Raw genomic sequence first — 24,481 nt, 5'->3', positions numbered from 1 at the left:
AGGCAGCCCACCAGGCTCCCCCGTCCCTGGGATTCTCCAGGCAAGATCATGGGGGAGTGGGTTGCCATTTCCTTCTCCAGTGCATGAAAGTGAAAAAGGAGAGTGAAGTCGCTCAGTCGTGTCCAACTCTTTGGGACCTCGTGGACTCATAGGAAGCCCCTATAGTTATGCAGAATGGTAGCTTTTTACATAATGGACACTGAATAAATAAATGCTTGTTGGTGGAGTGAATGATTGAGCTGGTGAATAATTATTCCCTGACTTTTTGTTTTCATATAGAAAATAGAGTCAACGCAGTAAAAGTGAAGCCATGGACTGAAACTGTGTAAGTCTGTCTTTCAAGTGAAATTCTTTTGGCTACTTCAACAGCTATGAAATCTTTCTGAACAGTAAGAAAAGCAGAGACAAATAAAACAAACACCCATGTGTCTAACATCCATATTTAACAAATGTTCACAGTTTGCAGGTTTGCATCAGATTTTTTTTATTAAGACATAACGTATTTCAGATACATTAAAGCTCCATTTGCCCCTTGCTAATCCCATTAGCCTCTCTCATGTCTCAGAGGGAACCGCTAAGTCTACAGAATCTATACCTGTTTTCTTTTTTTTTAGATTCTTATTTATTTTATTTATTTTTTACTGCACTGGATCTTAGTTGCTTCACAGGGGCCTTCTCCAGCTGCGGTGCTCAGGCTTCTCGTTAGGGTGGCTTCTCCTGTTGTGGAGCACAGGCGCTAGGTGGACGGCCTCAGTGGTTGTGGGGCATGGGCTTAGATGCTCCACAGCATGTGGGATCTTCCTAGACCAGGGATCATGTACACTGCATTGGCAGGTGGGTTCTTAACCACTGGGCCACCAGGGAAATTGCTCAAACTACCACACAACTGCACTCATCTCACATGCTAGAAGGCAATGACACCCCACTCCAGTACTGTTGCCAGGAAAATCCCATGGACGGAGGATCCTGGTAGGCTACAGTCCATGGGGTCGCTAAGAGTTGGACACGACTGAGCAACTTCACTTTCACTTTTCACCTTCATGCATTGGAGAAGAAAATGGCAACCCACTCCAGTATTCTTGCCTAGAGAATCCCAGGGATGGGGGAGCCTGGTGGGCTGCCATCTATGGGGTCGCACAGAGTCGGACACGACTGAAGCGACTTAGCAGCAGTAGCAGCACATGCTAGTAAAGTAATGCTCAAAATTCTCCAAGCCAGGCTTCAGCAATACGTGAACCATGAACTTCCAGATGTTCAAGCTGGTTTTAGAAAAGGCAGAGGAACCAGAGATGAAATTGCCAACATCTGCTGGATCATCGAAAAAGCAAGAGAATTCCAGAATAACATCTATTTCTGTGTTGTTGACTATATCAAAGCCTTTGACTCTGTGGATCACAATAAACTCTGGAAAATTCTGAAAGAGATGGGGATACCAGACCACCTGACCTGCCTCTTGAGAAACCTGTATGCAGGTCAGGAAGCAACAGTTAGAACTGGACGTGGAACAACAGACTGGTTCCAAATAGGAAAAGGAGTACGTCAAGGCTGTATATTGTCACCCTGCTTATTTAACTTCTATGCAGAGTACGTCATGAGAAACGCTGGACTGGAAGAAGCACAAGCTGGAATCAAGATTGCCAGGAGAAATCTCAATAACCTCAGGTATGCAGATGACACCACCCTTATGGCAGAAAGTGAAGAGGAACTAAAAAGCCTCTTGATGAAAGTGAAAGAGGAGAGTGAAAAAGTTGGCTTAAAGCTCAACATTCAGAAAACGAAGATCATGGCATCTGGTCCCATCACTTCATGGGAAATAGATGGGGAAACAGTAGAAACAGTGTCAGACTTTATTTTTTTGGGCTCCAAAATCACTGCAGATGGTGATTGCAGCCATGAAATCAAAAGATGCTTACTCCTTGGAAGAAAAGTTATGCCAATCTAGATAGCATATTAAAAAGCCGAGACATTACTTTGCCGACTAAGGTCCGTCTAGTCAAGGCTATGGTTTTTCCAGTGGTCATGTATGGATGTGAGAGTTGGACTGTGAAGAAAGCTGAGCGCCAAAGAATTGATGCTTTTGATCTGTGGTGTTGGAGAAGACTCTTGAGAGTCCCTTGGACTGCAAGGAGATCCAACCAGTCCATCCTAAAGGAGATCAGTCCTGGGTGTTCATTGGGAGGACTGATATTGAAGCTGAAACTCCAATACTTTGGCTACCTCATGTGAAGAGTTGACTCATTGGAAAAGACCCTGATGCTGGGAGGGATTGGGGGCAGGAGGAGAAGGGGACGACAGAGGATTAGATGGCTGGATGGCATCACTGACTCGATGGACGTGAGTTTGAGTGAACTCCGGGAAATGGTGATGGACAGGGAGGCCTGGTGTGCTGCGATTCATGGGGTCGCAAAGAGTCAGACATGACTGAGTGACTGAACTGAACTGAACTGATAAGACCCTGATGCTGGGAGGGATTGGGGGCATCAGAAGAAGGGGATGACAGAGGATGAGATGGCTGGATGGCATCACCGACTCGATGCACATGAGGTTGGGTAAACTCCTGGAGCTGGTGATGGACAGGGAGGCCTGGTGTGCTGCAATTCATGGGGTTGCAAAGAGTTGGACACGACTAAGTGACTGAATTGTCTAAACTGATACTTGTTTTTGTTCTTTGATTTTTTGTGTGAGCATACACTCCATCATCAGTCTATATTTTTGTGAATTTTAAAATCTATGTAAGAGTGTTATGGTGAATGTGCTCTTCCTTGACTTGCTTTCTTTTCTCAATATTATAATGGAAATTTCTCTATGTTGATGATATACTTCATTCATTTAATTCCTTTGTACACAGATTTCAAGGTTATTGCTTATTCACAGATACTCATTCCCCTATGGATGGAGACCTAGATTTGCCCCTGGTGTTCCACAATTCTTAATAGCACTGTTAATGATGTCCTCATGGATGGCCTTCCTTTTGCTCATGAGTATATCCTTCTTGGGCACGACTGGGAAGTGAAATGGCCCGAGAGCGGGGCATTATATTTTCAGTTTTGCTATATATCAATAAATTGTCCTCCACAAAGGTTATATTAATTGACATCCCCACCAGCAGTATAAGAATATGCCTGCTTCTGTACCTTTTCACTAACACTTGGTATCAGCATCTTTCACTTTTGATTTTTTAAGGGAATTTATTTCTGGCTGATGAAGGCTATGTTACAAAGTCCAACCCCTGCCAATGTGCTTCATGCTCCAGATTTGTGTAATATCACATGCTATCTGAACATCTCAAAAGCCAATCCCTCTGCCAGGAATGCGTTTACTGTCTTTGAGTGGCAATCTCTCACTCAAGTCCCAGTTAAAATGTCCCTGCTCCTCTGGCACTTTCTCTGACTCCCCCAGGTCCTTTATTGTTCCTTTTCATCCCCACGGCTGTTGTTGGTTTAGATCTCGTTGGCTGCACTTACGGTGCTCTATTAGGTTTACTTTCTGTGGCTGTTTCCATCCTTGGACTCTGAGGTTTTCCAGGGCAGGGATGATAGGCAGGCAGCTCAGTTCATGACCATCTCCTGAGTACCTCGTTTGTGCCTGGCCTGTGCTAGGTTGCATAGGACTACCATGACGATAACAACAAACAGTACGTGGCATCATCTCTCTCTCCTGAGTGTTATTTGAATCCTATAGGGGCCCAAAGCAGAAATTTATGAAGCAGTTAGAAAATAGCACCCAGCTGTATAGAATTGAGCTCCTGACTCCGTAACACTTAGTCCTGGTATAGCCCAGTCAATGATTATTACATAAACACATGAACAAATAAATTAATTTATTAATTTATCCAATAGAATCTGCTGAGCACTTGTCTAGGGGTAGCAGAGAACCAACCTGTGAGCTGTCTGTTCTCCTTGAACTTACTTGGGTGTGTTTGTTGGGATGGAAGCAGGGATGGAAAAGGGATGGACAACAAATGAACCAATAAATAAATATATATTATGTCAGGGAATGAAAGCTGCTGGAAAAGAAATCCAAGTAGGGTGAGCTAGAGCGGTGTTGTCCTGCAGCCTACCTCTGACTTTGGCTGCAGCTGAGTGAGATTCTTTTGCTTATGACAGCTCTCCTTGCCCCATGGCACTTTCTCCAAAGCTGAGGAGCTTACTTGTTTTGGATGGAGCAGCCTTCCCTCCAGTCATTCACAATGCTCACCTGCTCCATTTGCCCTGCATTGGCTTTCTCCCCTACCACTCCCTCATTTCAGCTCCCTAGAATCACCTTAAGTACATATTCAGCTCACAAGTTCTTGCCTCTGACTGGGAGAATCCAAACTAAGGCAAAAGACGCAGGAGGGGTTGTCAATCAGTAATGGGGAATTAGGAGAGGACTCTTTGAATGGGGGGCCTGAGTGTAAAAAGAGTATGTGGTGGCTACCTGGAGGAAAGGTGTCTCAGCAGAAGGTACAGCGGATCTAACCCCCGCCCTCATCTTGAGATAGGCACATGCTTGGTGTGTTTGAGGAAGAGCTCAGAGAAACAGCTGGAGCAGATGTGAGCAAGGGAGGGAGCAGGGAATGATATTGGAGTAGGGGTGGGAACCTGCTAATCCAAGATAAAGGGTTTGTCATTCATTCTGAATGAATGAATTCGACGCCTTTGAACAGAAGAGAGACAGGATGCAACTGAAGTTTTAAATGAAAGCATGCATGTGTACTTATGGTTGAAACAGACCTCACAAATAATTTGGCTGTTTAGAGATTCCAATTCCTGAAGCTGAAGAAGGGCAATTGTATTTCAGAATTGTTTTGCAGAAGGGACTTCCTGTAGCTCAGATGGTAGCAAATCTGCCTGCAATCCAGGAGACCCAGGTTCAATCCCTGGATCAGAAAGATCCCCTGGTGAAGGAAATGGCAACCCACTCCAGTGTTCTCGCCTAGAGAATTCCATGGACAGAGGAGCCCGGGAGGGTACAGTCTGTGAGGTAGCAAAGAGTCGGACATGACTAAGCAACGAACACACATACTAATTTTATTTCATGAGACAGTGTTGAATCACAAATAGTTCTTCTGGTGAGGAATTAGATTCCATGCTTCCACAGTCCTGAAGTTAGATGTGGTCAAAAGTTGCCCAGCTTTCGTATGCCTGAGCAGGAGGGAGAAAATAGGAAGGGAGCAATAGAAATCTGAGGCTGCTTAGAATTTCCCTGGGTCCTGAGGATTTTGAAAATGATGTTTGAGGCTGCACAAAGGTCACAGACTCTTTGTAGCTTTGTGATGGGGGAGGGTTTAAGTCAGAATGCCCTCTGCTTAGCCATGTTTTCTAGCAGGTGAGCTACAAGTAAAGATAAGCTTCCTTCAGAAAATCTGGTCTTACAACTAAGGGGGATGTTAGCTAATTCATCAGGCTTCTGAGAAACTGCTGCCTGGCAGCTTGATTACTTTCGAGTTCCCCACAGCTAAGCCATGTGGGACTGTTGGGTTCCAGAGCAGTTTCTCCTCTGCAAGGTGGTGCCTTTCTGCTTCAATGCTGGGCATTTTTAAAAGAGGTGTTTGTGGGATTTATTCATTGCTTTGTTGAAAACAATGGGAGCACCCTGATCAGATCACAGAATGAGATGACTCAGAGAAATGATGGCCCTTCCTCTTTGAGTCTTAGGAGCGAGTCTTAGAAGTGGTGTAGGAAGGCAGAAAGGCTGTGTGTGGAATTACTCAGGCCAACTGATCAAGATGTGGGCACCAAGCGAGGACCTAGAGGAAGGAAGATGACACCAGTTCTAAGGAGAGAAGTGCCCCTTTCCTTGGTGGAAACTCAGGAATGAATAGTCCAGTTAATCTGACTCTCTGGTCCTCTCATTCTTCTGCTCTGTGTGCATTAAATTCATCATCACCAGCGTAGCTGGAAAATGGAGGTCAAATTTCATTTTGGCCTGCAATGTGATAAAAATGACCTGCAAAAGGTAGATGACAGGTTGTTATTTTATGCCCTGGGAAATAGCAAAGATCAGATAGTACCTCCTCTGTGTTCTCCTTCTTTTTTTCCTTCTTGGATGGCTGATGCTTAGTTTCCTTAGCAATGCAGCGTACATGCACATCCTGATTTGTTAGAAGGGTGGTCAAGGTTTAAAAGAAGAACAATCTATTTCTAATTGGCACTTTCAATCAGTCCAGGTTGACTAGGTACCTTTTGCTGTGTGAGTTCTTTACAGAACCACTGACAAGTCATAAAAATATCCAGAGCACAGGCGTGACATTCAAACACACTGTCTCTTCTGCTTATAGTTCATTGACTCCCAGAAGTCATCTATTTATAGCAATTAATGACTTCTAAGCAATTAAGTCCCCCTGTTTCAACAACTATCATGTTGTAGGATAAATCTTTCCCAAAAAAGTGTGTGTGGCAGGCAGTTTCACTTATGGGAGTCAGGGCCAAATTTGGCATGCATGAGGCAGGCGAAGGAGTCTTTTCCATTTGAGGTGGGTAGGATTCACGGCAACTAAGGGTTATTAGGAATTCTCTCTACGTCAAGAATTGTTTAAACTTAGGAAGTGCTTACCCTTCACCTAGCTTGCCTCCTGGGATGAAAGTGGTAGCACCTGCCTGTCACTTTTCCAGGGGACAGTTTGGCTCCTGCATTGCAACCTTCTCCACTGGAGGTCCTTCATGAGTCAGTACTACTGCTGCTTTGCTTTGCTTTTAAAGATCATTGCAAGGGCTTATCTTGGGTAATTGTTATTACTACCATCTGCATTACGGTATAATTACCTTTCCAAAATGCTAGATCTCTTTAGCTGATGTTTAAAGATAAGTAATAGCCAAATAATTGCCAAGCCTTTGGATACAGAGCGGGAGCTCTACAATGAAAGGTGGGCTGTGTTTACAGCATGTGTTTTCCTCTTTTGTTTTTATATTTTCTTCTTTATCTGGGAGTGGTGGAGGGGTGACTGGCTGTCCTCCCTAGCTCTCCCTTTAATTTTACACAGAATGATGACTCAATCAATGTAGAATTTATCCTTATCCCAATCTGATATCCCTCGTGTGCAACCAGCAGGACATAGATTGTGGCATTCAATAAAATTAACTTGTAATAATCAGAACTTGTGGTGGGTAAATGCTGTCCTCTGTCCCTGAGGAACAAAAGGGAGCAAGCAGGTGAGATGAATTAGAAGAAAGTCCCCGGGTCTTTCGGATCAGACAGGCAGATTTGGTGTCATCTTATCCTGACTCCTCAACTTTCAAATAAAAGATTGGAACTCCTTTCTTTGTGATCCCTGATGCTCTAAAGTTTGAGCTACACTTGGCGATTAAACCTTTAGTGTATTTCTTTATGAGCATGATCAGTCAGCAGAATCTTATCTGCATGTGAATTTGGTTCTTTTACTATAAATCCTAGACTACCTAAGACACAAAACTATGGATGGTAAGATATAAAAATGCAGAGAATGAGAAAATTTAAGAAAATGGGGAGAAAAATATGGATTAAAATTGATAAGGCAGAGAAAAAAGTATGATAAGTAATATTGTGATGGTTTACATAGGAAGAGTATTGAGTTAATGGTTTTAAAATTGCTATTTTAAATCCTGCTCACTGTTTGACATTCCTATTTTTCTGGAAATTCATTTGATTAAGCAAATTGGCCCAAATATTTACCTCCTTAAGTTCTTATATAAGTAAGGCAGATGAATTACTTTGAGCCACGTGGATTCAAGGAGTAGGTACTGTATGTCTAAAAAGCTGGGGTAAGTGCTAGCTTGTAAAAAACCATCAGTCCTCAAACTTACCTGTTATAAGCCAGAGTTTACATTGGGCAAACCAGGAAGGATGCTAGTATTTGAATCTCAACTGCTAGTCATATTCTCCACTCCAGTAGAGAAAGTATGCTGGAAAAGATTTTAATGTGTTGATATTTATATGTTAGGCTGAAAAATAGCTTCTACTAGTTGAAATAGCTTTCTTTCTCTTGCTGCATTCCCACCATCAATTAAGCAGTTATTTAAAAAGCATTTTGTACAGCCCCATTTTAAGAAATATCTGTACCCATCAGAGCTGACATTCAAACAGCAAACTTTGTAGCTTCCTGATCGTGTGTGTTTTAAGGGGACTGCCCACTCCAATGTTCTTGCCTGGACAATCCCAGGGACGAGGGAGCCTGGTGGGCTGCTGTCTCTGGATTCACACATAGTCGGACACGACTGAAGTGATTTAGCAGCAGCAGCAGAAATGTGCTTTACTCCATGCTCCACCACTAGCTGAAATTTCTCTGTTAGATCTTGGTTATTTTGACATAACATTTTATTCCGTGTTCAAGACAAAATGCCTAGAAGGGGTGCTATAGTAAACTTTGCCACTTATTGTGAGCAGTTTGCTCAGATGTTTTCTAGAGAACCAGACTGAGATGAGGACAGGTAAAGAAAGCAGGCAGAGAGTGGAAATCTCACGGGAGTTGGTGAAGGATGGGGGGTTGGAGAATAGGAAAGGGATGCTAAGGGTAAACTCCACCTTCTTCCCCATTTTTCATGAAACTGGCTGAAACTCTGATTTTTTGGTCCATTAAACCAAGGAAAGAATTGAATCAAGGCTGCGTGTTTTAGGCTGGGTGCTAAGAAGATACATTCTTCCTAGTAGAGAGTTGCCCAGTCTTCTTTTTCCCTTTTGTTTGGTGGTGTCATATTGATCTAATGTCTGCTTTGTAGGAGTCACTACTAAGAACGAACAGAGAAAACACACCGTACTTGTCCTAATGTTGCTCCTGGGAATGGACACAAAAATGTATGTCAAAATGCCCAAAGCTTCATGAAACATCTCCACACTGGAAAGGAGGCAAGATGTAGAAACCTCACAGGAGAAAGTCAGTATGGAGTCAGAATTTTAGGGTTCTGACGAAGCCTCATATAGTTTGCAGTCAGGGAAAAATCCATCAGTCCCCAAAGAGTCTTACTGAAGGACATTATTCTGGGGTGTGTACGAGGTGAGCTGCTTTGATGCCAGACCTGTGTCTCTTTCCCTTGCATTTCTCTGCTGCTGCTGCTGCTAAGTCGCTTCAGTCGTGTCCGACTCTGTGCGACCCTATAGACGGCAGTCTGCCAGGCTCCCCCATCCCTGGGATTCTCCAGGCAAGAACACTGGAGTGGGTTGCCATTTCCTTCTCCAGTGCAGGAAAGTGAAAAGTGAAAGTGAAGTCACTCAGTCGTGTCCGACTCTTAGCGACCCCATGGACTGCAGCCTCCCAGGCTCCTCCATCCATGGGATTTTCCAGGCAAGAGTGCTGGAGTGGGGTGCCATCGCCTTCTCCATGCATTCCTCTAGCTTCTCTGTAATTGATGCTAATTGAATTTCAAAGCAAAGGTAGCGCTCTTCCATTACTATGGTGAATTCCAGTCATTGAAAACTGGCGTTACCTTACACAAGCCCAGCCTTGCCTGTTGCAGTTTGTTTGGAAGTTACAGCTAGGAGCCAGCTCAGGTAAGGGCAAATATAAGAATACTCAAGTGGATTGCCATGCCCTCTACCGGGGGATCTTCCTGACCCAGGGATAAAACTCGTGTCTCTTACGTCTCCCGCATTGGCAGACAGATTTTTTTTACCACTAGTGCCACCTTAGAAGCCCAAACAGATAGATTAGTGCATTTTAAACAAAGAAAAGCAAGAAGGCCTCTGGAAATGGAAAAACCAAATAGTTTGATACTTTTGAGAAAAGTTACTAAACACTCTTCAATTTGCATGACAACTTAAAAACGCTCAAGCGTTTGCAGTTATAGACTTAGTAATTGATCTAGATATCTCTTCTTGCTTCTTCTTTTCTTATGTTCTGGAGCTGAGAAAAGCAGCATTTCTAATTTACATGTCCAAATTAGTTTCAACCTACTTATATTGAATGATAATAGATTTCTTTTTCTTATAATTAATGTTGTCTGAAAACATAATACAGATTTAACTTATCATTGTAAAGATCTTAAGATTTTAATATTTTTGCAGAGGCATAAATACAGTGTAGCTATAATTATTTCATTATGTATGTATAAAAATAGGATACGGCAAAAAGTACATGCTTTCCCTCACTGATTACTCTTAATGTCTCCCAAATTTCCTGATTTACAATATTCTCTAAGGATGTAGATTTTTCTAATTGAAGTACAGTAATTTGCATATTTTTAGACCTTGTTGACACAGTTAATTGATATGTCATTACTTATATCATGCTGAATATAATTTACACTCTTTATTCACGGCAGACTTACAATGCTGTCCTTTTGGGGAAGAACTCACAAAGTAGCATTCTTTGTCTGGCTTTTCTTTTTTGCTTAGCCAGCCTTCGCCCAAGGAAAACCAGAAAGAATGACGGCCAATTGGCAGGGTTTTCTGTTCAGCTGCATATTAACCATTAACATAATAGTCTAATAAATCTTAGCAGTGGTGGTAAGAATGGACATTTTTTTTCCTAGCAGTTTGCTATTTTCAAAAGACTTTTCACCTATTATTATCTCAATTAATCCTCACATAATCCTTGAAAAAGGGATTGTTACATTTCCTTTACTGATGGGCAAAGAGAGGTTTGGGAGACATGAAGACTGGTCCAAGGTCATTGTAGCTAAAAGATGGCAGAGCTAGATGGACACCACTTTTCACCTTCTGCTGCTGCTGCTGCTGCTTCTAAGTCGCTCCAGTTGTGTCCGACTCTGTGCGACCCATAGACAGCAGCCCACCAGTCTCCCCCATCCCTGAGATTCTCCAGGCAAGAACACTGGAGTGGGTTGCCATTTCCTTCTCCAATGCATGAAAGTGAAAAGTGAAAGTGAAGTCGCTCAGTCGTGTCCAGCTCTTCGCGACCCCATGGACTGCAGTCTACTAGGCTTCTCCACCCATGGGATTTTCCAGGCAAGAGTACTGGAGTGGGGTGCCATTGCCTCCTCCGTTTCACCTTCATGACCACGTTTTTTCCCCTGCACTGCACATTCCACCAGAGAAGGAAGGAAATAGGACAAGAAGAGTGAAAGAAAGGAAAATCAGGAAGAACCCCTAGTGAAGATTTGTTGTTACTGTTCAGTCGCCAAGTCATGTCCAACTCTTTGTGACCCCATGGACTGCAAGATGCCAGGCTTCCCTGTCCCTCACTATCTCCCAGAGTTTGCTCAAACTCATGTCCATTGAATCAGTGATGCCATCCAACCATCTCATCCTCTGTCACCCTCTTCACCTTCGGCCTTCAATTTTTCCCAGCATCAGGGTTTTTTTTTTTTTTTTTTTCCAATTGAGTTGGCTGTTCACTTGAGGCAGCCAAAGTATTGGAGCTTTAGCTTCAGCATTAGTCCTTCAAATTCAGGGTTGATTTCCTTTAGGATTGACTGGTTTGATCTCCTTGCTGTCCAAGGGACTCTCAAGAGTCTTCTCTAGTACAACAGTTCAAAAGCATCAATTCTTTGTATACCAAACATATAAGCTTCATGACAGGGGAAGAGGTTCACATCAGAGGTGTCTGTCTAGGTGTGTCTGAAAAATGTGGTGTTCCCCAGAACATTTCCCTGTTTTCTTGTCCCTGAGAACCTGAATGGGAGTGCTGTGTACTCACTATGGGTTGGGCCCAAGCTTTTTGCTTCTTTGTCACTCCCACAGTGCTTTGCTAGGTTCAAATGAGGCACTCAGAAATCATTATGGAGTAACTGAATGGCATCCTTCAGAAGTGGGCCTTATGCCTTCATTGTTCTGACGATGAACTGTGATTATATCTATGCCAGCTTTGGCCACCCACACCCATGCGAATCACACAGGCCTCCTCATCAAATTACTTTTTGCCTTTCTCCTTTTCTTTTCTTTTTTAAAGCCCCATTACTCAGGCTGGAGGGTTCTCTTGTTAAAAAGATGGTTGGAATTGGGCCTAGCATTTACGTGGACTGCTAAAGATGTAGGATCTGCTTTTGGTGGATTTCCAAGTGTGCAATCCATCCAAGCAGCTGAAAATCACAACAAATGGAGTTCAGAAAGCATGCAAAGGCAAGACATTATGGTATAATGGGAAAAGCATCAGCCTGGGAGTGAGACAGACCTGGGCATGGATCCAAAATCTGCCTCTTGCTAAACATTTCATCCCTTGTAATCACCTCCCTGAGCCTCAGTTTCCTTTCCTGAGCAGTGGGTTTCTAGTTCATGCTTCTCCCTGGGGGCAGTTCAGAGATAAGGTGTGTCAAACCCCCAGCTCAGTACCTAGTGCTTACAGATGTTATTTTCCTTCCCTCATTCATTTTCAGACTGACATTGACCCCATTTAGATGAGGTATAACTTCTGCTCAAAGAATACATGCACTTTGATTCTTTATTCATGGATGTTGGGTTGGATGACTTTTTCATGCCTCATTAATGTCCAGGGTTGGTGTTGAGAACTATGGACCTGTCTGTTGACCACAATGAACACAAGTAGAGGGGCTTCAGTTTTCTCCACCCAGCAGTGGGGGGGTCTCATGCAATCTGGGGGGATGGCTTCACTGCCCTGTTTCACAGAAGAGGGCAGTGTTGGGCACCAGGCAGGTTCTTCCTGGTCTCTTCACCTGGAAGCTCTTTTTCCAATGAAAGGCAGGCTGATCTTCCTCTGCAGGCAGGGCCCTCCAGCCTCCAGTATCTAATGCCTGATGACCTGAGCTGGAGCTGATGTAATAATAGAAATAAGCTGCACAATAAATGGAATGCACTTGAATCATCCCCAAACCATCCCCCACCTGAAGAAAAACTGTCTTCCATGAAATCAGAATTCCGTGGCCCCTGGTGCCAAAAAGGCTGGGGACTGCTGCTGCTGCAGCTGTTCATCACTTTCCTCCAGTAGCGGGAAATATGCTGAGCCCAAGGAAGGGAGTGAGGGCTGGCCACCGGCTGTAGTTTTCCTTTATTTCTAGAGGTATGAGGCAGCAGAGTGGAAGGAATCCAGGTGATGGAGATGTGCAGCTGAATCTTACCTTTGGATTTCAGCTGCAGGACATGCAGAAGTCACTTCATCTCTTTGACACTGAGTACCCTCTTTGGGAAACAGTGAAAGTGTTAGTCACTCAGTTGTATCTGATTTTTTGCGACTCTATGGACTGTAGTCCACCAGGCTCCTCTGTCCATGGGATTCTCCAGGCAAGAATACTGGAGTGGGTAGCCATTCTCTTCTCCAGGGATATTCTTCACCCAGGGATTGAATCCAGGTCTCCTGTATTGCAGGTAGATTCTTTACCACCGGAGCCACTTTTAACCTAATTTATAGGACTTGGAGAGGATTAGAACCTGGGAGTTAGTAGGGGTTCAGGAAATAGCGGAGTTAATTAATTTTGATTGTTTTCATGAGCTTACTTACAGGTTAGTTGTATCCATGAGTGGAGTTGGTAGCCACCCATGTGTTGTGATTTCATCCAAGACTGGCCTGCAGCCAAATACCTCCATTATTGTCCAGGGGTCCACAATTCTTACAAGTCCTCTGGAACTCTGAACATCTTGATTAGGTTACAGTATGAGGTTACTTCATGGGAAATAGATGGGGAAACAGTAGAAACAGTGTCAGACTTTATTTTTTTGGGCTCCCAAATCACTGCAGATGGTGACTGCAGCCATGAAATTAAAAGATGCTTACTCCTTGGAAGAAAAGTTATGACCAACCTAGACAGTATATTCAAAAGCAAAGACATTACTTTGCCGACTAAGGTCCGCCTAGTCAAGGCTATGGTTTTTCCAGTGGTCGTGTATGGATGTGAGAGTTGGACTGTGAAGAAGGCTGAGCGCCGAAGAATTGATGCGTTTAAACTGTGGTGTTGGAGAAGACTCTTGAGAGTCCCTTGGACTGCAAGGAGATCCAACCAGTCCATTCTGAGGGAGATCAACCCTGGGATTTCTTTGGAAGGAATGATGCTAAAGCTGAAGCTCCAGTACTTTGGCCACCTCATGGGAAGAGTTGACTCATTGGAAAAGACTCTGATGCTGGGAGGGATTGGGGGCAGGAGGAGAAGGGGGCGACCGAGGATGAGATGGCTGGATGGCATCACGGATTCGATGGATGTGAGTCTGAGTGAACTCCGGGAGATGGTGATGGATAGGGAGGCCTGGCGTGCTGTGATTCATGGGGTTGCAAAGAGTCGGACGTGACTGAGCAACTGAACTGAACTGAACTGAATGAAGTTATTTGGGAGGGACCCTCCTTAGCTGGATACCATGTTAGCAAGGATTTGTCTATTGGATCCACCAGTTTCCATACCTTGTAACCCAGCAGGCAGTGGCAAGGTCCTGAAGAAATGGGACCCAGAGCAGGTGTGCTTGGGAAGGGGCTGCTGAGAAATGATGGAAGGAACAGAATTGTCAGATGGGGCCCTCAGGCAGGCTGGTAGAGGTGGGGTGTAGGAGGCAGTGAAAAAGTTGGACTAGGGATGATTAAATCCATTAAACTAAGTGCACGTAGCATGAGAGTCTCCTCTGCAGCCAGTGTGATGGGTGTCAACAAGGAGACCTCTAAGTCAGCCACTGTTCTCAAGGTGTTTGCCACCTAGTGAAAAAATGTGAATGAAGTCAGAGTAACTTAACCACCTATGCAGGTATGATGCCAGAACTATAGTATTCAAAGGAGTGAATTCTCACTTGTAAGAGGGTCAGTTACAGAAGGCTTCCTGGAAGAGGTGACATAAGAAGGACCTGCACATCTTCAGTGGACAATTACCAAGTATTAATATTTCCTGTTTCATAGTCTTGCCAGAGGGTAGGCTAAAGCACACACACATGTGTGTATGTGAGGCTGTGTGTGTGGTGTGCTGTGTGTTAGTCATTCAGTCATATCCTACTCTTCGCGGCCCCATAGGCTGTAGCCTGCCAGGCTCCTCTACCCATGGAATTCTCCAGGCAAGAATACTAGAGTGGGTAACCATTCTCTTCTCCAAGGGATTTTCCTGACCCAGGGGTTAAACTGGGCTCTCCTGCATTGCCGGCAGATTCTTGACTGTCTGAGCTACTAGGGATGGGGCTTTCTCAGGGTATAGCAGAGCTTCTTGATGTTGTATCTACATGTATGAAATGAAATGGAGAAGCCAAATAGCTATTTTGGGATCACTCAGGTCAGTTTTTGAGGCAATATTGGAAAACTTTACTTGAATTATCCAGGCAGTTGTCCATTTTTCCCTTCTTTATTTCCCCCAGGACTGTTCCTGTGGGTGAAGACAGTGCTTTAGTAAATGTTGTCAAAGCACTGATGGTGCCTGGGGGTTCCTTCCAAGTTAGTGCCTTTGCCTGAGCCCTAAACTCAACATCCATTTCCTTGAGGAAAGCCTGACCTAGAAGTGGAGGCCTTGGAGATGGGAATGGGGGAGATCTCTCTACTGTGTTAATTATTAGCATTCTGACGTAGTCTTAAGATACAGGGCGTGAATGGACAAAGACATCAGTGATCTGCCCCTCGCCTGCTTTACCATATCTATCTGTTACCACTTTTCTCCCCTACTCACTGTGTCTTAGCTACAATTGCCTTTTCCCAGCTCCTGGAATATAACATATTCTTTCCTGTCTCAGGCCTTTGCATATGCTGGTCCCTCAACCTGGAATACCTTTCTTGCACTCTTTTACCAGCTTCTACTGTCTTGCAGTCCTTATTTTAAATATCATATCCTTTAAAGATCTCTCAAACTAAATTAGGTTCTTCATGTTATCCTCTTTTACTGGACCCTGGTACTTGTCCTTTAGTGAAGTGAAAGTGCTCAGTCGTGTCCGACTCTTTGCGACCCTGTGTACTGTAGCCCACCAGGCTCCTCCATCCATGGGATTCTCCGGGCAAGAATACTGGAGTGGGTTGCCATTTCCTTCTCCAGGGGATTTTCCCGACCCAGGGATTGAACCCAGGTCTCCCGCATTGCAGGCAGACGCTTTAACCTCTGAGCCACCAGGGAAGCCTGGTCCTTTAGGGCACCTATAAAAATTTATGATTATATATTGTTTGCTTACTTAACATTATCTACTCTTCTATTACTAGATCATGAGCTCAAGGAAGGTAGGGAACATATCTTTTTTTTTACCACTATTGGATAAGGACCCATGATACAATAGTACCTATAATACAATAGATGCTTATCTATACAGTACCTACAATACAATATAGGAACCTATGATACAATAGATGCTTAATCCCCAATTATTATTTACTGGATGAATGAATAAATCATACAGTTGCTGATTGGGAAGAGACTTTTACAGGCACAATGTAAAAGCTGCTCCTTTTTTTAGAAGATACTGAAGCCAAAGATGCACAGTGATTTAAGCCAGTTTACTTAAACCAGATCAAAGTGTAGTTGGATAGAAGCAGCACTAACAACAGGATTTCCTGAATCCCAAGTCAGTGCTTTTTCTATTTGATAAGTTTTAGGGGTAGACTGCTGCTGCTGCTGCTAAGTCGCTTCAGTCGTGTCTGACTCTGTGTGACCCCATGGACGGCAGCCCACCAGGCTCCTCCATCCATGGGATTTTCCAGGCAAGAGTACTGGAGTGGGTTGCCATTGCCTTCTCCAGGGGTAGCCCAATATGGTGATTAAGAGTGATGATTCTGGAGTCACCTGCTGTATGACTAATAGGCAAGGTACTGAACTCCTTAGCACCTTACTTTCCTTATTCATGTAAATGGGTATAAAAGGCTACCCATCTCCTAGGGTGGTAATGAGAGATAAATGAGATAATCTAGGTGAAGCCGGTAGAGAAGTGCAATCTCATGGAGAGTACTCAAAAAATGTTAGTCAACATCACCACCACCACCACCATCACTACCACCATCAGCAGCAGCACGATCATCATCACTACTAACACAATCAGCTTGAGTCAATGAGGGTATTTGCAAATAACAAGTGACATCTTCTTAAGGTACAGCTGCAAAGAAGACAAGTTGTTATTGTTCAGCCGCTCAGCTGTGTCCGACTCTCTGCAACTCAGTGGACTGCAGCACTCCAGGCTTCCGTGTCCTTCACCATCTCCCAGAGTTTGCGCAAACTCATGTCCATTGAGTTGGTGATTGTTCAAGGCATTTTATTGCCCTAAAACCAGGAAGTCCCTGGAGGCAAGGGGAGCTGCAGTTGCACTGTTTTTTCTCTAGGTGGTGCAACATTTGTCAGTGAGAAAACAGGTGTGTTTACAGAAAAGCACGTTAAGGTTTTCTACAAATAGATGTTCTGGAAAACACGGGCTGCACATGTAGAAGGAGCTTCAGTGGTCAAGCAGGTACACACGTTTTTGCTGGCAATTAACAGCTATCTTTCCTTGGCAGTCCTGCCTGTGGTCCTGATGACCAATGGCACTGAATGTGTTAGAACAATCACATCCCTACAAAGGAGCTCATGCTCTAAGCAGCCTCTTTGCAACCTACCTTCAGAGACGATCATGTGATAATAAGGTGTGAGCAGCAGCAGTAAATGTGTACTGAGTCCTTCCTTCACACGTGCCAGGCAGTGTTCTAGGTCCCTTACACGCATCCACACTCACGTAGTCGTTCCAGTAGCTCTGTTAGGCGGGCTTCATTTGCAGACCGAGGACACTGTAACACAGAGTGTGTGAATAAACCACCCCAGGTCACATGCGGCAAAGGATGCATCTGAACCCTGGTGTCTGATTCAGAAACGCCCACGCTCTTAATAACTGCATGATCCTGCCTCATGAGGCACAGATGTAGGAGGTGACAGGTGGGGTTGTTTGAAGCCCAAATAGTCATTTTGAGATGGTTTGACTGTAACTTAAAGGTTGCGCAGAAGAGTCCTGTTTGCATTTGCCACTGTGTGTGCTTCTATCTCCATCTGTCTGTCTCTCTGTTTATCTCTGTTTCTATTCTCTCTTATCTCTCTCTTGCTCTGCCTTGCCCTCTCACCCTCCTCTCTCTCTTACCTTCCCTCTGCCTCATGCAGGGTTCAAGGCTCTGATCTACCTACAGTCTGGTAATTGACATGCTTTTTTTTCTTTTTCTTCTTTTTTATTTTTCTTTTTTAAAGAATTTATTTATTTATTTACTTTACAATATTGTATTGGTTTTGCCATACATCAAAATGAATCCACCACAGGTATACATGTGTTCCCCATCCTGAACCCCCCTCCCTCCTCCCTCCCCGTACCATCCCTCTGGGTCATCTCAGTGCACCAGCCCCAAGCATCCAGTATCATGCATCGAACCCGAACTGGCAATTCGTTTCATACATGATATTATACATGTTTCAATGCCCTTCTCCCAAATCATCCCACCCTCGCTCTCTCCCACAGAGTCCAAAAGACTGTTCTATACATCTGTGTTTCTTTTGCTGTCTTGCATAAGGGTTACCATTACCATCTTTCTAAATTCCATATATATGTGTTAGTATACTGTATTGGTGTTTTTCTTTCTGGCTTGGTAATTGACATGTTCTGCAGAGGTATCAACATGCTACAAGTTCATGGACATTCAGATCGAACTTGCTGTACACGAGTAACCAAAGATTGGTTTAAGAAATGTTTTCCTTCCCCCCATCCCCCAAATATCTGTAAATAGAATCTGGCCCAGGGATGATTCTATATACATATGATGCTTTTGCTGCTTGAAAGGAGAGGAAGAAGGTAAAAATTCTGAAGACCTGAAAGAAAGCAATATTCTCAACTACAAAAAAATTTGTTCTTTCCAGCTCTAAACATGTAATAAATCACCCTACAAAGAGCCTCGTCTTTGAACTAAAAGTTGGAGGCTGCTTTACATTGCTTTTTGGGCTGGTTAGGGAAGATATACTGTGCTGATGTCACTGGTGGCCTTTAAAAGGACCAGAGATTACATGTGATTGTGTACCTTCAAAATGTGATTTCATTGATGAGTGTTTCTGGGGTTTTAGAGACATGCTAATCTTAGCTCTTTTGGAGAATTCCAAGCTTTGCTTTGTCGATATAAGCCTGATCTAGTCTTCAGTTTTAAGACGAGAAAATCATCCACTTCTTAGTTTTTCTTGATTTCTTTTGGTTTCTCAAGAATATGACTTAACAATTTTAATGATTTTTGGAATTACATTGCAACAGGCTGAGCTTTTTTTGAGTGTGTGGAAGGTGGTAAAGGACATAATTACCCAAGTTTCAGGAAATATCTGGTATTTCATGAGGGAAAATGTCAACATTTGGTACATCTGATGATTTCATTTCATATGTGTGAAAACAGAGGCAAATGTCTGTATTTGAGGAGAGTAATGGTATAGATCAGTGTCTGTACTTTTGTTGAACACACTGTTAAAATAATAATTAAGCCTCCACACCTGTTAGACTGTGAAAAAAACCCCTCTTTTTTGGAAAACAGTGCGTTTCAAGAAGTGTATCACTGAAATGAGGACAGGAGAGGCACATAGCTTTCTTGTCTCTTTCTCCTTTTCTTTCTTTATTCTTTTTCCTTCTCTTTCTGCCTCGTCTCATCACCCTCTCCTTCTTCCTCATCATTTCTTTTCTGGGGAAAGTTGTTTCATGATCCTATTAAATTGTTCTAGCTGGGATATCTCTGAATCCAACTGAGATTCAGCCCCTCCTATGTTTCTTGAGCCACGTGGCACTTCAAGTGAACTCTGAAGGACAAAGAGCAAAAAAGAAATGTTGAGTGAGGAGGGAAACCATCACCAGCACCAAAAACAGCACCCTCACTTTCATTGGCCCCAAACAGGAAGAAACTAATTGGCCCCAGAGGAAGAAACTAATCAACTCGCAGGTATTTCCTGAACACCTATTATGTGCAAGGCATTCAGCTAGGTCCTGGGTAGGCACTCTATCTGCCCTTAACGACCTGATGGGGTTGGCCATTGCAAAACAAAGAGACCTCCCACATGCCAGCTATGGACTAAACACCTGGTAAAAACTGGTTGATTAATTTCTCAAATACCTCTTCAGTGTTAGTTTCAGAGTTCTTTAAAGACCCATGGGAGGTGAAAAAGAAAAATACAGTTCAGTGCTCACCACTGGACCATCTGCTGTCTTACCAGAAAGTAGAATATTTTTTTTTTCCTGTAAATTTGCATATACTCCCTAAGAAGTCAGTTTCCCAATTTCCAAATTGGGGGTAATAAAACTACTGAACTCTGGGTGAAATACTTAGTGCCAAACATGTTATTGTATTCAGTAATTGTTAACTAAACTATTATTGTCGTTGTGATCTTCCATTGGCTTCCTAGGACTTGTATCCCCAATTCCAGATAGCCCAGCAATGCTTTTACAGCTCTACACTTTCCCTAGTGATGGCTGAGGACAGAGTACAACTAAGGAAGTTGGACACAAGATGTCAAGGAAGTGCATTATTTTAGGAATGCAACAAAGGAAGATTCAGTGGGCATTTTTTGTTTGTTTTTGTAAGCCGATATTTTTCACATCAGTACTGTGTCCATGGAATTTTATGTCTTTTCTTTAACTTGCAAGCTGATCATTTCTCAGAAACTAGACTCCTGTAACATTTCGTTAAAAAGATATCTCCGCCAGGCAAGGCACTAAGCCGAATCTTTGCATTTACCCTCTTATCACAAGCAGATCCTTTTCTAGATCAGATATTCCTGATACAGGTAACAAGGTCATCAAAGGGAGAATGAGAGGGCAAAGAGAGGAAGGAAAACCAGTACCCATGAGGAGATGATTTGATGTCACCGGAATGCTGATCCACTTGCTGCAGATCTGTTCTGAGTATAAACATGTGGTTTTCACCAGATTCGTGCCTGCTAGGGTTTAGAAAATGTGCCAGTGTGCAAGGACCATTGACTGAATGATAGTCACAGGGCTTTTTTCATGACTGTAAAGAAACTCCCTCACTTCGGTTCTATTTCTGCCCTCTGTTCCACCTCAGAACACAGACATTCCTTTCCATGAGACTATGAGATGGCCCTTCAGTACTTAGAAGGCATAGTAGTAGCCAAAGAGTCTAGGCTTCAGAGTCAGACTGCCTGCCTCAGAGCCTGGATCTCATTAGCTTGTCACTAGTGTGATCGTTGGCAACTTACTAAGTGCCCTGTGCCTCGGTGTTTTGCCTATAAAATGGGGTAATAAAGATTCCTGGCCTTCCTGGTGGCTTGGTAGTAAAGAATTCACCTGCTACTGCAGGAAATATGGGTTCGATCCCTGGGTCGGGAAGATCCCCTGGAGAAGGAAGTGGCAACCTACTCTAGTATTCTCTTTTTCTTTAAAAAATTTTTTTTCTTTCCTTTTTTTTTTTTTTTTTTTACTTTACAATACTGTATTGGTTTTGCCAAACATCAACATGAATCCGCCGTGGGTGTACATAAGTTCCCACTCCTGAACCCCCCTCCCACCTCCCTCCCCATACCATCCCTCTGGGTTATCCCAGTGCACCAGCCCCATACAACTTTCCAAAACTGAACCAGGAAGAAATAGAAAATCTTAACAGACCCATCACAATCATGGAAATTGAAACTGTAATTAGAAATCTTCCAGCAAACAAAAGCCCAGGTCCGGACGACTTCATAGCTGAATTCTACCAAAAATTTAGAGAAGAGCTAACACTGATCCTACTTAAAATCTTCCAGAAAAACGCAGAGGAAGGTAAACTTCCAAACTCATTCTATGAGGCCACCATCACCCTAATACCAAAACCTGACAAAGATGCCACAAAAAAAGACAACTACAGGCCAATATCACTGATGAACATAGACGCAAAAATCCTTAACAAAATTCTAGAAAACAGAATCCAACAACACATTAAAAAGATCATACACCATGACCAAGTGGGCTTTATCCCAGGGATGCAAGGATTCTTCAATATCCGCAAATCAATCAATGTAATTCACCACATTAACAAATTGAAAAATAAAAGCCATATGATTATCTCAATAGATGCAGAGAAAGCCTTTGACAAAACTCAACATCCATTTGTGATAAAAACTCTCCAGAAAGCAGGAATAGAAGAAACATACCTCAACATAATAAAAGCTATATATGACAAACCCACAGCAAACATTATCCTCAAAGGTGAAAAATTGAAAGCATTTCCCATAAAGTCAGGAACAAGACAAGGGTGCCCACTTTCACCACTACTATTCAACATAGTTCTGGAAGTTTTAGCCACAGCAATCAGAGCAGAAAAAGAAATAAAAGGAATCCAAATTGGAAAAGAAGAAGTAAAACGCTCACTACTCTAGTATTCTTGCCCGGATAATCCCATGGACAGAGGAGCCTGGTGGGCTACAGGTCATGGGGTTGCAAAGAGTTGGACATGACTGAGCGACTAAACAACAATAAGGATTCCTATCTAAAGAGATGACTTAATGTGAGCAAAGAGCTTAGAGCAGTGTCTGGCACTCAGTAAGCTGTGCAGAAATATTTGCTCTTGTTATTGTTGATGCCACTACCAGCTATGGAGTCTCGTACTATGTGCCAAGCACTTTGATAAATGCTTTACATCTAACATATTATTTATTTCTTATTTCCATCTGGTTGTCTTTATATTATTTCCACTTGGAGCCATCTCCTTAGAAAGGCATTGCATAAGCTATTTTATCTTCCTTGCAGCGCTGTTTAGGGCCTGAAGTCATTTTTGCTATTTCTTTGATTATGTGTTTATTATGTCACTGTCTGCACTGGGATGTAAGTTTATTGAGGGCAGAGATGCTGTCTTGTTCACCATGTGATTCCTGGTCCCCTGGCCTGGCATATTGTAGGTACTCATAAATATTGACTGACCTGATTCTCTTGCCCAGTTGGAGATATCCCTGAAGATGTTAGCTATTTCTCAGGTGACTTGGTTTCTACACGTTCTCCAGTCTACTGTTCATCTTATTCCTCTTAAAATGTGGCACCAAGGACCAAGCATCTTATGCCAGGTGTGATCCTGTTGGCCCAAGGGCTGCGGAAGTGTTTATTCTTGGGAGAATGGGCTTCCATATTGTTTTCTCAGGGGGAGACACCCAGGATTCTTTTCATTTCTGTCTCAGCTAGGGAGCGCACCTCAGCTACTGGCCAGCCAGACATTATGAAGCAAGGTTTTTCTTACAGTTGCTTCGACAATTATAGTTGGCCATGCGGGGCTTTACTTTTATCCTCATTAAGTTTTTCTTGGCTCTGTTTGTCAAAATAGCTTAGAACTTTCCTTCTGACATCTATTGTATAAGCTCTTTCTTCAGGTATCCATACATAGTCAGCGTGATCTATACACACTCCTTCAAACACGTGGAGCCAGATAGAGCCTGTGGCACCCAAAGTAGCCATCCTATATTGACTTTAAAAGGAAATTATCAGATTATTTATGATAATAGCTAGTGTTAAGCACTTAGTGCATGTGAGGTCTTGTTCTAAGGGTTTCGAATGAATTACCTCATTTAATCCTCACAAGAATTCTGCACGGTAATGACCATTAGCATCACCGTGCACACATGCAAGAAATAAATAACGAATCATAGAGAAACTTAATAATTTACCCAAGATATTGAGACAGAGTTGAGATTCAACCCAGAGGGGACCTGAGCCTGTTCTTTTTGCTCTAACACCCTACTTATGATCCTTCTCATGTAGATTACTAATCCATTAGTCCATATTTCCTGGTTACAGTGACTTCTGGCTATTAGTAATCCACTTAAGCCCACCATCTTATTCTCAAATAAACCATGGAGCATTTCACTTAACATTTTGATTAAGTTAAGGTTTGTTCTGTTTTTTGTTTTTTTTTTTTTTTGTTTTTTGGCATTTCCTTGATATTGTTTGTGGGCAATAATGTTCCCAAGGCTGGAGTTCATTTATTGTGACCTGGCAGGTACCTACTTGGATGATCAGAGGCAACTTTTTTTTTTTGTCCCAGAGAGGTCATTTTTTTGTAAATGACACAGGAACCTCAGCTTTAAGTGCTTCTGAAAGTGTATTGAAAATGTTAGTCACTCAGTTGTGTTTGACTTTTGGTGATCCCATGGATTGTAGCCCACCAGGCTCCTCTGATAATGGAATTCTCCAGGCCAGAATACTGGAGTGGGTTGCTATTTCCTTTTCCAGGGAATCTTCCTGACCCAGGGCTCGAACCCAGGTCTCCTGCATTGCAGGCAGATTCTTTACCGTTTGAGTACTTAAAGGCTTTTGTTGAGCATCAAAAGTTTTAAAAAATGATGTATTGGGAACATTCTAATAGTTTTGCACATCTATCTTTTAGTCCTCATGGATGGAAATGAACAGTTTCATGGCCTCAAAGCCATCTAAGGGCCTGATATTTACCATGCACCATCTCAAGTAGCTTATTCAGATCCAGAGTGCTAAAGAGCCGCAGCCCAGCTGAGACCAATGAAATAGCATTTGCTTGCTGGATCCAGGACTAGCACACTTATGCATGATTCTTCAGATGGCAGGATGTTGGTAAAGTGACCGATGGAATTGTCATCTCCATCAGAGTTCTTTTTGGCCTAGAAAAGCTTTGCAATTTGCCCTTCCCTTGTAGCTAGTAGCCAAAGGTAAAGAGTTGAAGTCAATCAAATATGGATCCTGCAGTGTTTCCTAGTCTGACAAGCAAGATGATTTTAGATGGAACACAGATGTATGTATGCATTTGTGCTTTAACAGT

Source organism: Capra hircus, chromosome 6 (genome assembly GCF_001704415.2).
Source record: "Capra hircus breed San Clemente chromosome 6, ASM170441v1, whole genome shotgun sequence".
Lineage (NCBI taxonomy): Eukaryota > Metazoa > Chordata > Mammalia > Artiodactyla > Bovidae > Capra > Capra hircus.
The sequence above is the reverse complement of the archived record's forward strand: the minus strand, read 5'-3'. Positions refer to the sequence as shown.